Source organism: Protopterus annectens, chromosome 2.part0, assembly GCF_019279795.1.
Source record: "Protopterus annectens isolate FY-2018-M chromosome 2.part0, PAN1.0, whole genome shotgun sequence".
Taxonomy (NCBI): domain Eukaryota; kingdom Metazoa; phylum Chordata; order Ceratodontiformes; family Protopteridae; genus Protopterus; species Protopterus annectens.
Genome location: NC_056728.1, coordinates 403205018 through 403219439, shown reverse-complemented (window position 1 = coordinate 403219439; position 14422 = coordinate 403205018).

Below are 14422 nucleotides of genomic sequence, written 5' to 3'. Positions count from 1 at the left end.
AGCTGTGCTTCCTTACTATAAAAACATGAGTGTTTTGCATTAACCGAGTCTGTAGACCACATGTACCTAGTTATTCCATATCAGTCTATTAAATGTGACATAAAGCACATATTTATTTATTTATTTATGTATTGACATTTGTTAACCAGGTTAGTCCAACTAGGCTTGTGGCCCATTTTCAGTGGAGACCCGAGGAGAAAAGCTCCAATCATAGTCATTAATAGTATATTACAATGCTAAAGCAATATGTGAGTTAATACAGATTTGAGAATTTGACATATGCGAATGTCTATGTTCTGTAGTGACATGTATGAACTGTGTGTGTGGTAAACATATATTACCTATGTTAGCTGGCTTTGTGATTAACCAGAACAGATTATACAGCTGTACTTTATTATTGTATTGCATTACATAATAATAGTGGCATTTAACTGAACATGATGTGGATTTGATAGTTATTTGATATTGTATGTTACAGAGGAACCATAAATGGCAAGCTCACCTGTAGAGTGACAACAATACAGAGGACTGGCCTGACCCTACAACAGAAGAGTGGATCTGAGGATGAAGGACTGGCTGCCCCAGGGGAACCAGGATCAACTGCAGTACAGACCAATAATCTAACTGGACAAGGCCCACAAGCCATAGCAAGACAGTTTGACCTCAGGATGCATATGCTGGAGGTTGTCATGGACATCTTCAGGGGTCAGATGCCAGTTACGATGCATCAGTTCTTCAAAGACATGTCCCACATAATGTGTGACTCCTTCAGTGAGATTGTAGGCAAGCTCATTAGTATGCTTCAATCCCATCAGAAAGGTCCATGGACATGTAAAGGTCCTTCTGGCCTGTAAGCATGGTTGTGCGTTCCTTCAATGTTTAAGTAACTTGCAGGTGATAGCCACAGTTTTGCATTATAGGTATCATAGCACATATGTGTGTATCTTCTGCCATATGACATTAATGCTCTCCCTATAGTACTATTTCAACAGTATCCCAAGAAGAACTGCTATGCTTTCCCTTGCCATGTGGCCTTTTGGTCCAAATGACATATGTTTCTGCTTGTCTGTAGCATATGTACCATGTGTGGAGTAAAAGACAAGCAACAGTGTTACTCGATTTGATGAATATATCTGTATGCTGGCCAACACAATGTCACAGTGAGGCTTTTATGCTCACATTTGTTAGCATTGTCAATTGCAATCTTTGACACCATAGGACATGTTTGCAGGGCTGCAGCAGATGTTTCCATTGATTTGTACTGCAGTACTGTGTTACCACTTGTGCATGGCTCTGTGTTGGTTCTGTGCTGATGGCTACCAGAGCCATTAATGTCAATGTCACAACATATCTGCCATGGATATATAACTGTGTGAGTATTACCTGTACAACAGTTACTCTATATCAACCATGGAATGTCAAGATGTAGTCAGAATCTTCATTGACTCACACTGTGTAAGCTACAAACCCAGACATATCCCCCCTCTACTTTGCATTCTCACCAAGCCCAATCCATCTGTGATAGAGAGGATGTTAAATTTGGAAGTATTTCCCTCCATCTCTGGAGTGAAACAGTATGCTAGATCACATGCACATCAGGAGAATATCTTATTAATTTCCTGTGTGGAAGTCTGGGTGCAATAATGACAGGTTGACCATTTCCTTGCATGTGTTCCACAGACCTGTGATTCCATGCATGCATGTGAATCCTGTATATTTTTTTCATACCTGTGGTTTGTGCATCACTGAAGTTTGTATATTTCACATTTAAGGGCATTTTTGTGTGGTATTGAGTGTCAGGTTAAAAGTGCATGCATTGTAACAACATGTTTTATGAATATAACATACCACAGGTATATATCATAGACAAGTGTCTATTGTGTGCAATGTGTGTTGCACATATTCCTTTTTCCCCTTATCATGTGACATTCTATTTATACACATCCATGTCACTGTTGCCCTTACCATATTTGTGCAGGAATAGATTGATCCATTTTCACAGCCCTGACAAATGTTGCAGTGTGTCTGCATGACTTTAGTTATGAGTAGATCAGTTTGTTTGTTATAAGTTGTGATGTACCTTGCTTATGACAGATTTGCAACTCTGAATATTAGTGTGTTGTATATAAGAGTTATACACATCACTGACAAATGTTTAATTAGATGTTTCCTGGCCCAGATTCCCACCAGCATGCAGCAGGATGTGATTGCATTCAGTACTTTGTACAGGTTTTGTAATTTGTTTTGGTACACAACCATGCATGGATGTGTAGCACATGGCTGCAGACTTCCTCTTACATATACCCTCCCTGCCTACAGACATTCTCTGCAATGGAATTTGTGCATACATATACTATAAAGCCACAAAGTAACCAAACAAACTAGAAAGCAAAAAAAGTCCAAGGCAGAAACAGAAATTCGAAAAAATGCAGTAAAAACACAAAACTTGAGTTTAATATATATAGATAGGGGATTGCCTGGTTATGGAAAGTGGAGGTAAACTTCAGGAAACTGGTTATACTATTAAAGTAATCAACTAATTTTGTTGCCAATGTTGTATCTCCCTTGATTATCATAAATATGTCATCTAGGTGATGCGTAAAAAAGAAAATGTGGTCAGCTATTTCCTTATATGCAAATATATATTCCTGTTCCCAGTAAGCCATTACCAGGTTGGCAAATCTTGCCCTGCATGGTAAACCCATGGCCACTTCTGTTTTTTGCAAGTAGTACTTCTGTTTAAAAAGCACCACAACAATGTGTTTGCTTGCATTTTTGTCATGGTGGCCCATGTGTAGGCTGCGGTCCTTTTTGTTTGTCTTTGTTGCTACCATCACCATGCACCCTCCTGTACTGTCTGTCTGTTTATTGTATGTGTGCCACATCCTGTCCTTTTGTATTGCACCACCATGTGGTGTCATTTAAGGTCTGTGTTTCTCCCCAACCAAATTATCCTCTGCCATTTCCAAATGAGTCACCAATCTCTCCTCTCTCCAAAAAAGGGTGCCCATACCCAATAAATAAATAAATGCACATGCTCTTCTGAGGTTTTCTAACTTTCTTTTCCCTTCTTCCATGTGTGCTATCTCTTTTTACTGTTATCCATCATCTACTTTTCCATCTCCCCTAGTCCATTAGGTGTGCGCATTACACACACACACACACACACACTCACACACACACACACACACACACACACACACACACACACACAAACACATACACACACCACTCTCAGCGATAATTGCAGTTTATTGACTTGCTGATAATGTGGCATGCCATGCCGCATCACAATTTTTTTTTTAATTTCCTCAGTTATTCTGTGGATTCTGCATTATTATGATATTCTGCAGGCTACAATATACAGGAATGTACTTAGCAGGTTGTGCATATATTGAAATGCCTAATGCTAAATAAATCATATCTTTAATGAATACATGTACCACAGATGTATAATGAATAAATGTGCCACAGATGTGTAATGGATACATGTACCACAGATGTATAATGAAATCACATTTCTCTTCAGCGTTTGCCAGATACCTTTGTGCTGTTTTATATCAGCATTCCATGTTCATGTCAGATTTTTCCTAACTTTTAACTGTTAGCTTCTTGCTACCATTTTAAAAGCTGTTGGATGAAAAGTTAGCTTCTGATCACTGTTTTCATGCCTTCCATTCTTTTTAGTTGTGTTAATTAAAACAATCTTCAGCTGTATCCTCTCATTACTGTGGAGCATGATCACCTATTTGCTAATTCCATTGCTAATTTATCTTACATATTACATTTCTTACCAGGTGCTGAGCACTTTCCTCAAGGCAGTCTGCAATTCTATATCATCTATTGTAATACAGCCGAAAGAAGTCAGCATTTCTGTGTAGATGACTGGTTCTACATTCTGTGAGACCAGACCTTTAAATTTTCAGTTTTATTTACAAATTGCTCAGTCTTGAATAATGCAGATATCTCCACAAGCTTCTTTGTCTTGAAACACTGCTCAGAAACTTAAAGGCCAGGAAACCTAATGTAAATGTCTGAGACCAGCGACATCACTTCCAAGTGGGTACTAATAATATAATTATCATGGGCAGCCCCTTAAACATGAAACTCCTTCTAATGAACTCAATAAACTGCAAGCACTAACATCCTTTGCTACAAAACTTGGGACATTTATGCATACAGAAACCTTGTGAAATGTTCAGGTGTTGCTTTCTACCCATACCCATATTAAAGATGGAAAGAGGGGGAGTACCTGCCCCAGGCAAAAGATGTCAGAGGACATGATCAATAAGTGCTAATGGCATGGGACAGTACAGAAAGTACAGACACTGCTTTGGGAGTTGTCAAACTGTATTTATGGTTCAGCTGAAGTGCTAAATGGGAGGTGGGTGTGGTGCAGTAAGTGTAGCAAACAAGCAGCTTGACGTTTGTTACAGTTGTCGCAAGCAAACAACTCACTTCAGTTACAGAGGGGAAGCTTTATACTCCTTCCTCTGCTTTAAGTTGATGGTGACATCAGTTTGGGGATCTACACAAACCCAGATAAACTAGCTAAACTTCAGATTATCTTTGATATAATGTTGTCAAGGGGGTTGTTTTTTATCTTCTTATAGTTTTGTTTAATGTAACTAAGTCAGGAATGAAAAGGGTGTGTGTGTACGTGTGTCTGTGTTTATGTAATAAAGCATAAACAATATGAACTTTACACATGTTCTTACGATCGATATCTCAAAGTAGAATCTAACTGTGCAAAAATAATTTGTATATGTCTAAACTGCTGTCATTGTGTATAAAGAGTTGATAATACTAGATGCATGCAACAATTTGTATGTAATATTTAGTACATCTTTTCCTGGTGTTGCTTTGACATATGTTTTACGGCATTCCCTACACTGTATATATAAATGAAATAAAAAATATATAAAGATCCCTCTCTGTAGCTAGACAGATAAACATACAGACAGACAAATACAAATGTATAAAATATCCAGTTGTCTGGCATGTGATGCCTAAATAATCTGCTTCACCTATAAATAATTAATGCATGATCAATTGTAAAACAGTGCTTGATCACAGCTGAGTACCTACCTCCCCAGCCACCTCCTTGCAGTCATTGATTAGGCATTTCTGGGTATGTGTGTTTGGGAGGGGGGGATAAACTGTACTCCCTGTACTCTCTGTGGAAGCAATCACTCCCCAACCCAAAATTTTACATGCTCCATCCACTATCACACAACAGCTGGAAATGAAAAGCTGCTCCAATGCAGTGCACAACAATTGGCCATATTCCTAAAAAAACTAGGGTAGCATGGCATAACAACACTGCTGTTAAGCAATGCTGCCCTTCAGTGTAAAGAGCAAACTGATCCTTTGTATGGCATCATCCCATGTGGGGAGTAAGCCCTACTCTTCCCAGTGATATGCAAATGCTGTATCCATATACCATACTCACCATGGGCAGAGCACGTTAAGAACACAGTAACAATCTATTTTAATGAACATCATTAGGTGTTCCTCACATAATCCAACAACATCTGAGCATGCAATGTAAATGCCAAGACCACTCAAAGCTGGCCATTGCCATAGCTGCACATTTTAGCACTGGTACTATGACCCCTTAGCTAACCAGTAGTAAATGTGCTGTCAGACAGGTGGAGCAACAGTCCACCTTAATGTTGGACATGAAAATGCATGCATGTCATGTGTAAACTCTGTCACGCATGCATTCTTGCCATCTAATCAAGACAGACTGCTTGCTGAGTGTCAGAGCTAGAAAAGCACAGGCCAAGATTTTAAAACAGTTTCACTACTAACATCTGAATGCCTAAAACCAGACTATCCCCAACAACAAAAATAATGCCTGAAACATATAAGAGTAAAATGCAGGAGGTGGGCCCCCATACCCACAAGTTTTTACACACACACACACACACACACACACACACACACACACACACACACACACACACACACACACACAATACCTCTCAACTGTACAGATTTTTGCCTCATACTTTTGGTATGTTCCTCCTAAAACCTGTACTTTTCTGGCAAATAGCTGAGGATTGAAGTCATTAAATAATGACAAACATTTGAGTTTAAGGCTCCACATCCTTCAGAAAATTCATGCTAATGCAAAACCTATTATTCTACCAACTTTCTAAGCTTGTAAGAGCAATATTTAAAATCTGTCCCTATTTGTCCCCCCATCATTTTAGGCTTTGTCCAGATTTTTTGCTCTAAGAGGTTGAGAGGTAACGCACACACACACACACACACACACACACACACACACACACACACACATATATATATATATATATATATATATATATATATATATATATATATATATATATGTATATATAAAACAACTTTGCAGTCACACAAACATGAAGGAAGAAAGCTAAATCACTGCCAATGTACACAAAGTAACTCCACCAGCAATGATTTTTCAGTGCAAAGTAGTCATCCACATTTTGATCCTCAGTGTCTTGTGCCTTGGTTAACTGACATACAGAGAACAGTAATTTGGCATCATGTAAGAAAGTCTGAAATTTCTGAGTCATCCCAACTGTAAAATTGGAATAAATTGCAAACATTTTAAAAAAAAAAAGTGCATTCCTTGGCCATCCCTTCACCTCTCAACTGTACAGATTTTCACAGAATGTCCAGATTTTTGCCTCATACTTTTGGTATGATCCTCCTAAAACCTGCCCCCCCCCCCGATTCAGCAGCGCAGGTCCTGTATGAGGACGTAGGCACTTCAGTTAGTGCAACTTCTCACCATATACTGCCTGCAGTCACATATCCCTCTTATAGATGTAGGTGTTGCTACAAGACTTCAAAGGGGTGCTGCACAGCTTAATGTTTTTACGTTAGCACTCACTGCCAATATAAACAAAATTTTAATCTGACTGGTGTGGCAAGCTCATTTCCCATCTTGGAGTTTGGCATGAAGCTCCTGCAGCCCTCATTAACCCATGCTGCCTGCATTAGGACTGCCAGAGCCCTGGGTTTTTGTATTAGGCCCACAGAAATCAGTATATCTACGTGGTGAAACATGCCACTCAATGCTGTTTGTCTTCTGGAATTTTACAAAGTATGCTATACCAACTGAGGTAAATTAAAAAAAAAATATATATATATATATATATATATATATATATATATATATATATATATATATATATATATTTTTTTTTTTTTTGTAGAAACAGTTCATTGCTTGTTACATGTTAGTAGTTTACTGAGAGTATAGTTATATGTTTTGTTAGGTTAGACCTTTAGAATTTGTTATATGTTGCCAGTAGTGCTTTTTCAATATGGCTACTTGAGATTAGCATTTTGTTTTGTATTTATATTCTTTTCACTCTTATTGTTCTAAATAAATATATTTTATTGTTATAATAAGAATGAATTTTGTTTCTAAGGAGCTGATTTAGGTGTCCAGTGTTTTGCAGTGTTGTGTGTGTGGATTTTGTGTGTGACTTGTGTAAAGTTATTTTTTCAGATCATAGTGAATAGAAAATACAATATTTTGTTCTTAATTTCTGTCTTTCTTTCTTTATTTCTTTATTTATTGATATAACAAATTATTTGGCTTCGGACTGCTGTTGATGATGCATCACCAGTATAGTTAAAAAATCTACACACATTGTATCAAATGTGTATTTTGTTGCACCCCTTATCTGGATGATATACATAGGGCAGGATTCACGAAGCCTCCGTGTAAGAGTTATAACTCATACATGGAGGCTGCAGTTAAACGGAGTGATGTCAGCATGCTTTGCATATTCATGAGAGCATGCTGAATCACACTTAAGGCTAACACGGTCCGTGTAAGACAGTAGGGGGCGTGTCCGTAGGCCGAGCCCTGTAAGCGGACACAGCCCCAGAAGAGGAAAAGTTCCCAAAGTAAACACCCACGACAGAGTCCACAGAAATGTGAATAAACAGAACACAACACATGCCCCCACAGACTATGAACAGAAAACATATAAATAAACATGTTATATATTTTTTTAAATTGTAAAAATGTTTAACCGTGAGTGCGCGTTATGCTGCGTGCCCGTAGCGCAGCTACAGTTAGCAGTTAGTGGGAAAACATGTAAGAACTAAATATGCAAAATAAGCCAGGAAGCAATAGCGTAGCGGTAGAGATGTTGGCTGAAGAGCAGGCATTCATGGTTCGAGCCCCCACAACACCAATTTTTATTTTTAGCAAAATAAGCACGAAACAAGACCCTGACAAATATGTACACATAAAACCACAGTTTATGTAAAATGTAATGAAATAGCCCATTTATATTGAAGAAATGTGAGGTAACAAAAGAATAAAAAATGCCAGATGTGCCCATAGCTGAGCTACAGTTTAACAGGGTGAGTGCATCTGCCCGTAGATGAGCAGTGGTTTAACTGGTGCAAAATGAGTGCCCGTAGCTGAGCAGTGGTTTAACATGCTAAATCTATGTGCCCCTAACTGAGCTGAGCGTAATATGCGTGCTGATAGCCAAATGAGGCTTAAACCAGCGTACCCCGTTTGCGCGGAGCTACGCACCACACAAACAAGCTAACCGACGGGCAACGTTGAGCAAGCCGTATCAAAACTGCCTTTACACAGACACACCCCTCAGCATGTCTAGACAGTAATGAAAAATAAAAAGTAGTGGCCAGGTTCAAACCCAGGATACTGTACACCATAGTCAAGGTACAGAACCACTAAGCCATGACAGCAGTACCTTTAAATGCAATAATAGCTAATATATAGGAATGAATACAAACTGGAGCATGACAATGCAGGTTTACTGAAGTTGATACAATTCCAAAATGGCCAATCACAGATATGTGCGGGAAAAACGGACTATATAAGCCCCATAGGCGGGAATACACAGCATAAACGATTGTAGAACTGACCTGCAGGCAGAATGACAGGAGTAGGAGAGGGTAGTTGCTTTCGAGCACAGAGGTGGGGTGTTGAGGAGTCCAGGTACATGGTCTGGCTCCTAGTCCATAATCATGAGGCCCAACTCATGCAGGGCCAAGTCCTCTGGGGAGCATACAGGGCCGAGGCGTGGGACCGGTTGGCTCATGATCTCACCAGTGCCACAGGGATTCCAAGGACTGGTGAGCAGGTCCGTCACCACCATGCGGACCTGAAGAGACACAAGCAGGACCAACTGAACCTTTGGATCCAGGAGGCTCAGCAAACACCCAACGCCCCACTACTGAGTAAGTTACATTTAATTATGTATATAAGAAATTAAACTAGCTGATATTATGGAGATGTGTATTCCAATATTACTTCATTTATATTACAACTGCAGGTGTCCGTTCTGCGAACCGCAGAGCCTATGGCGATAGGCTGGTGCAGTTGCGCCACCAGGCAGGTCAGTAATCCACTATCAGTAACTGTAAAGAAATATAAAAGTATGACAGTCAGCAAAAGAGTGCAGTGTAGTCAGTAAGGAATAAAATGTGCAAGTAACAGTGTGAAAGTGTCTGCAAGTATTGCTTGATTACAAAAGTGCGTTTCAGCCTGTAAGTTAAACCGAAAAATGAAACTGTCTGACATATATTCTGAAATAAAAATGCCCTACCTGTAAGAAAATAGTACACAACCTGCAGCAGGCTGAAAAGTATAGCTGCAGAAGATGATGAAATCACATGTGTGAAATATATCCCTGTTGAAATACTGAAACATGACAGAAGTGAGACTGCTGGAAAGGATTGTAATAACTACAGGTAAAACATGTCAATAAAGCCTAGAAGTAAGTACCATCCTGAATAGTAAAATGAAAGCAAGTGAGAGAGTGTGAGAAAGTGCCATGAATCCAGCAATACAGTAGTAATAACCCCTGAATAAAGTATACTGCAGTCAAGACAGAATGAAATGCATGTGAGATTCAAAACCAAACAGCGAAATCTGTTCAAAGTGTTGCTGCATCTGGAATGTGTATCCCAAAATCTGGATATGTTGCTCTCAGTCTGCAATATGCAGATAGGATGATTGTCTGATATACCAAACATCCACACTTGTCTACAGGTATATAAAGCAAATGTAGCAGGATGATGTAGCTTAACAAAGCTAGATATGAATGTGTATGAAGAACAATAAAATGTATATTGATGTTGTAGTAACAGTCCTATCACCAAGTTGAAATACTTATCATATAGGAAACTGTAGTTAGAATAGTAGTGTGTATATAACTGTAGCTATTAGAAATGTACAGCATATGTATTGTTATTCGAAGGTGTTAATATTATTTTCTTTACCCCACCCTATAACCACATATAACCCATTCCACATGAAAATGGTATGTGCAATCACAATTAACACCCCTGGACATTTGTCCTGTTAGGTCATATATATTTGCATGTCTGTTGATGCATCTGCCCTGTTCATACATCCACACCTGATGGCCTGTTGCCATCAATTAACCCTGCATGTTGTTGGACTGTGTATGTCTGTTCAAATTATGCATGTGTTATGCACGCTGTTCAATGGTATGAATATCTGGGTGTTTGGTTAATGGGAATACTAATGCATGCTGTTACAACTAATTGTGAATGGTATTATATGTCACTAACCCAAACTGTCATGACATAATGCAAAACATAGGACGACAGGGAAGGCGGGTTCCAGCGGACCCACCTCTCCCACCTCAGCTGGCGAGTGCACCTGGCACTAGTGCCGAGTCCGGACCCTCCTCCGGTGGCCCTGTGCCACCTGCGGGTGGAAGCGCTGCAGGGGATGGGGCTCGCCCCCCCCTCTGCAAGTGTGGCTGGAGGAGAACCACCACTCACCCTCCATAGCGTCTGGACTGTGGTGCGTAGGGAGATTCGGGACTCTGTTCTCGAGGCCCTACGCCAGCTCGAGGCACGGGTGGCGCAACTAACGGGCATGCCTGTTGCCCGGCCTACACAGCCCCCAGCACTGCCCCGTCCTGGGCAGTGAAGGAACAGCTGCAACTGCCTATGTGTGGGGATATCAGTTCCACTGTTGCCATCTGTGGGCTCATGGGCTCTGGATATCCAAACCACCATCCCCGTCAATTGTGTAACCCCCCCCACAAGTGTCATACACCACCCCTGTATGCGTCTTGTTTGTCTTGTCTGTTTACCTACCCAACCTACCTCCCCAGCTGTACCGACTTCCTTCACCTGACATACCACTCCCACCTGAAAAAAAAAAAAAAAAAAAGGGCACTCTGTACCCACAAAAATATTACGCCCCATACATAGCTGCCCATTCCGCACACATGTCTGCTGGACATGGAATCTATTAATTACAATTGGCTGTACAACAAGTATTATTGTTGTCCTGACACCTCTCTCAGGGGTGGAAGGTTTCAAATGTCACACCAAATTACATACATATGCACAGCTGTTGCTGATGAAGAAATGGGCAGCTATGGGCCTTACCTACATCCCTCCTGCAAATCCCAAGCTTGTTTCCCTACTGTCTTACCCTCTTTGTGACCCCTTTTTCACCACTTTCCTGTCTCCCCATTTTCTTTTCTTTCAAAGAAAATAGCGCGGGTGTGCGGCAGAGTAAGCACCGTTAAGCGGTTGTAAGCGGGTGTGCGTGGAGCTAAACGCCAGTGCGCATGCGTGAGCTCCGCGCAAACCAGCGCTAACCCAGTTACAACTGCTTAAAAGTGCCTTAGTCACTTTGATTGACAGGTCCTGTACTCAGTTCAAAAGCAAAATAAAATCCCACTGTCAGTCCAGAACTCAGGACCGTGGAAACACTAGTTTGTATGACCTACCACTAAGCCATGACTCTTACACAAAATCATTGTGCTAAAATAAATATAACATGTAATACTAGGGATGAATGTAAAGGGAATATAGGATGTGTAGTACACAAAGCATGTCATTTAAAATTACTGTCAAAACTACTGGATTTCCATAATAGCAGTGTGTGAACAGAAACAGCCATGCTATTTGGTAGCTTGTGGATAATAAGGTCAGTTAAAGTACATATATAAATGTATGTATATGTACATATATATATATATATATATATATATATATATATATATATATATATATGTATATAAATATATATCTATATATAGTTGTAGGAGTCACTGTGCATACACACTTGCTACAGGGAACATGAGAGAGGCATGGAGAAATGTGAATATACAACACAGCCTGAATCATGAGAGAGATACTAACCTTTACACTCACAGAACACTGTCCACAGCATACCAGCATGGTCCCCGCCCTCACAATCTGAAAGGGCAACGCCTATCCCACATACCCTTTTATAGCACTGACCTGAAATCACAGTGAGAACTGCAATCAGTACACAACTGGCTGTATGCTATTAGCAAATGCTGGCTTACAATTGGTGCAGAGGCCATCACATGGACCTATGCAGATACCTACAAAAGCATCCAGTACTAACACTCCACACATGCAATACATTCATTGCTTCAGGCCTCCTAGCCTTTACTAACACCATAAACCATACTTGCAACACTAATTATATATCCTCAGCCCTCTTTTTGGATCTTTCCAAGGCATATGATATGGTTGATCACCAACTTGTAATACACACCCTGCAAACATTCTGTCTAGATACTGGAGCCTTCCAATGGTTTCAATCCTACCTGCATGGTCGACAGAAGGCTGGCCTCTGGCAGAACAAACTCTCTAACCTTCTACCTAACGCCCTCAGAGTACCACAAGGCTCTATACTAGGGCCCTTGCTGTTCTCCATCTTCATTAACGACCTTTATACTGTCATCCCAAAAGTCAGCTGTATCCAATATGCTGAAGACTCTACTCTGATCTGCTCAGCCACATCTCCAGTAGAGTTATGGTCAGCTACCCAGACCACCTTTAATACAATAGAAAACTGGCTTTCTGAACATAGTCTGACCCTAAATCCCAAATAAACTAAACTGCTGTTATTTCACCAACACGTAGGTCTACCGCTTTCACCGTTACCATAACATCAACTGATGGCACAATAATCTTCCCTGACCCATCTACTAAACTATTAGGTGTCATCATAGACAATAATCTCAAATGTGACCTACATGTTAACCAGATTATCAAAGCCATCAATAGAAAACTAGGGTCACTTTACAGAATTAAAGCCTTCCTAGCCCCTCCAGCTAAAGGTGCCATAGCTCGCTCACACCTTGTTTCAACCCTTCTGTATGCATCCCCTCTACTCTCGAATACGAACAAGACTGTCCTTAACAAACACTCAATTTGCTACAACCACATTGCCAGGTTTGCCACTGGGCTGCCTTTTAGGACACATCATTGCATCAATCTAAATCAGCTTGGTTGGCTTGCAATACCCAGCCTAATACAGTATAACCAACGGATTATGGCCTATAAAATCCTCTATAATCCAGACAATACTCCTGCACTTCAAATATTATCACCCCCTATAACAATCCTAGACCGCTTCGATCCTCTAACAAATTACTAATTCAGACTAGCAAGTTTAATAACACAGCCGGTGATTCTCTCTTTGCAAACCCTGTAAGTAGATCCTGGAACTCACTTCCAGCTGATATTACCCTACTGTCCACCTTAGGTCAATTTAACAGTAGACTCAAACAACATTTGTCACTTAACTGGCTATGTCAATGTATCAAGCCTGGCTAACTCGAATGTGTAAAATCTGTGAACCACTTTACTGTGTAATTTAATTTAATCCTGACTTGTGCTCAGGACTAACATTAACCTGTGGAACATGTTTGACTTGCTTACTTATGTAATCTCTGTAAATAATCTGTTTGTAATATGTAATGCTAGTATTATGTAATGCTGTATCTGCTACCCTCGTAGCTTGACTCCACGGGCCTCCCCTGGAAATGGACATGCATCCAGTCAGACTATCCCAGTCAACAAATGTAGGATAAATAAATAAATAAATAAAATATATTACAGTGACTACAATACAAGTCAGACATTGACACGCACTGACAGCATGCTGAACACACTGGGGCATACGTGGGGACTCAGAATAGCAGCCTGCCTGGGCATCACACACCTCCGCAGCTGGCACACAGGCATATGTTCCGTCGGAACAGAGCACATGCCACACATGGCACGCACATCCCCTGTGCCACACACTCACAGCCTGTAGGGCTACACAACACACCTGCTACAGACGTGTCAGGTACCTGTCTTGTGTGCTGCACTGGGGTCCCGCTCAACAGGCTGTATCTGGTGAAGGTCACAGTGATATGCCTCAGGGGCACTATGGTCCACCACAGAACACATGCATACAGGTCAGTCAAAGGCATGGACACATATGACTCACTCACTGACCATGCCAGTATGGCTGCCTGAGACATACCTCCCTGGACTACATGATAGGGAACATAGAATGGATCTTTCAGCATGTGGCACAGGCCAGTATGAGCCTGATGTTGGTTGCCAACAT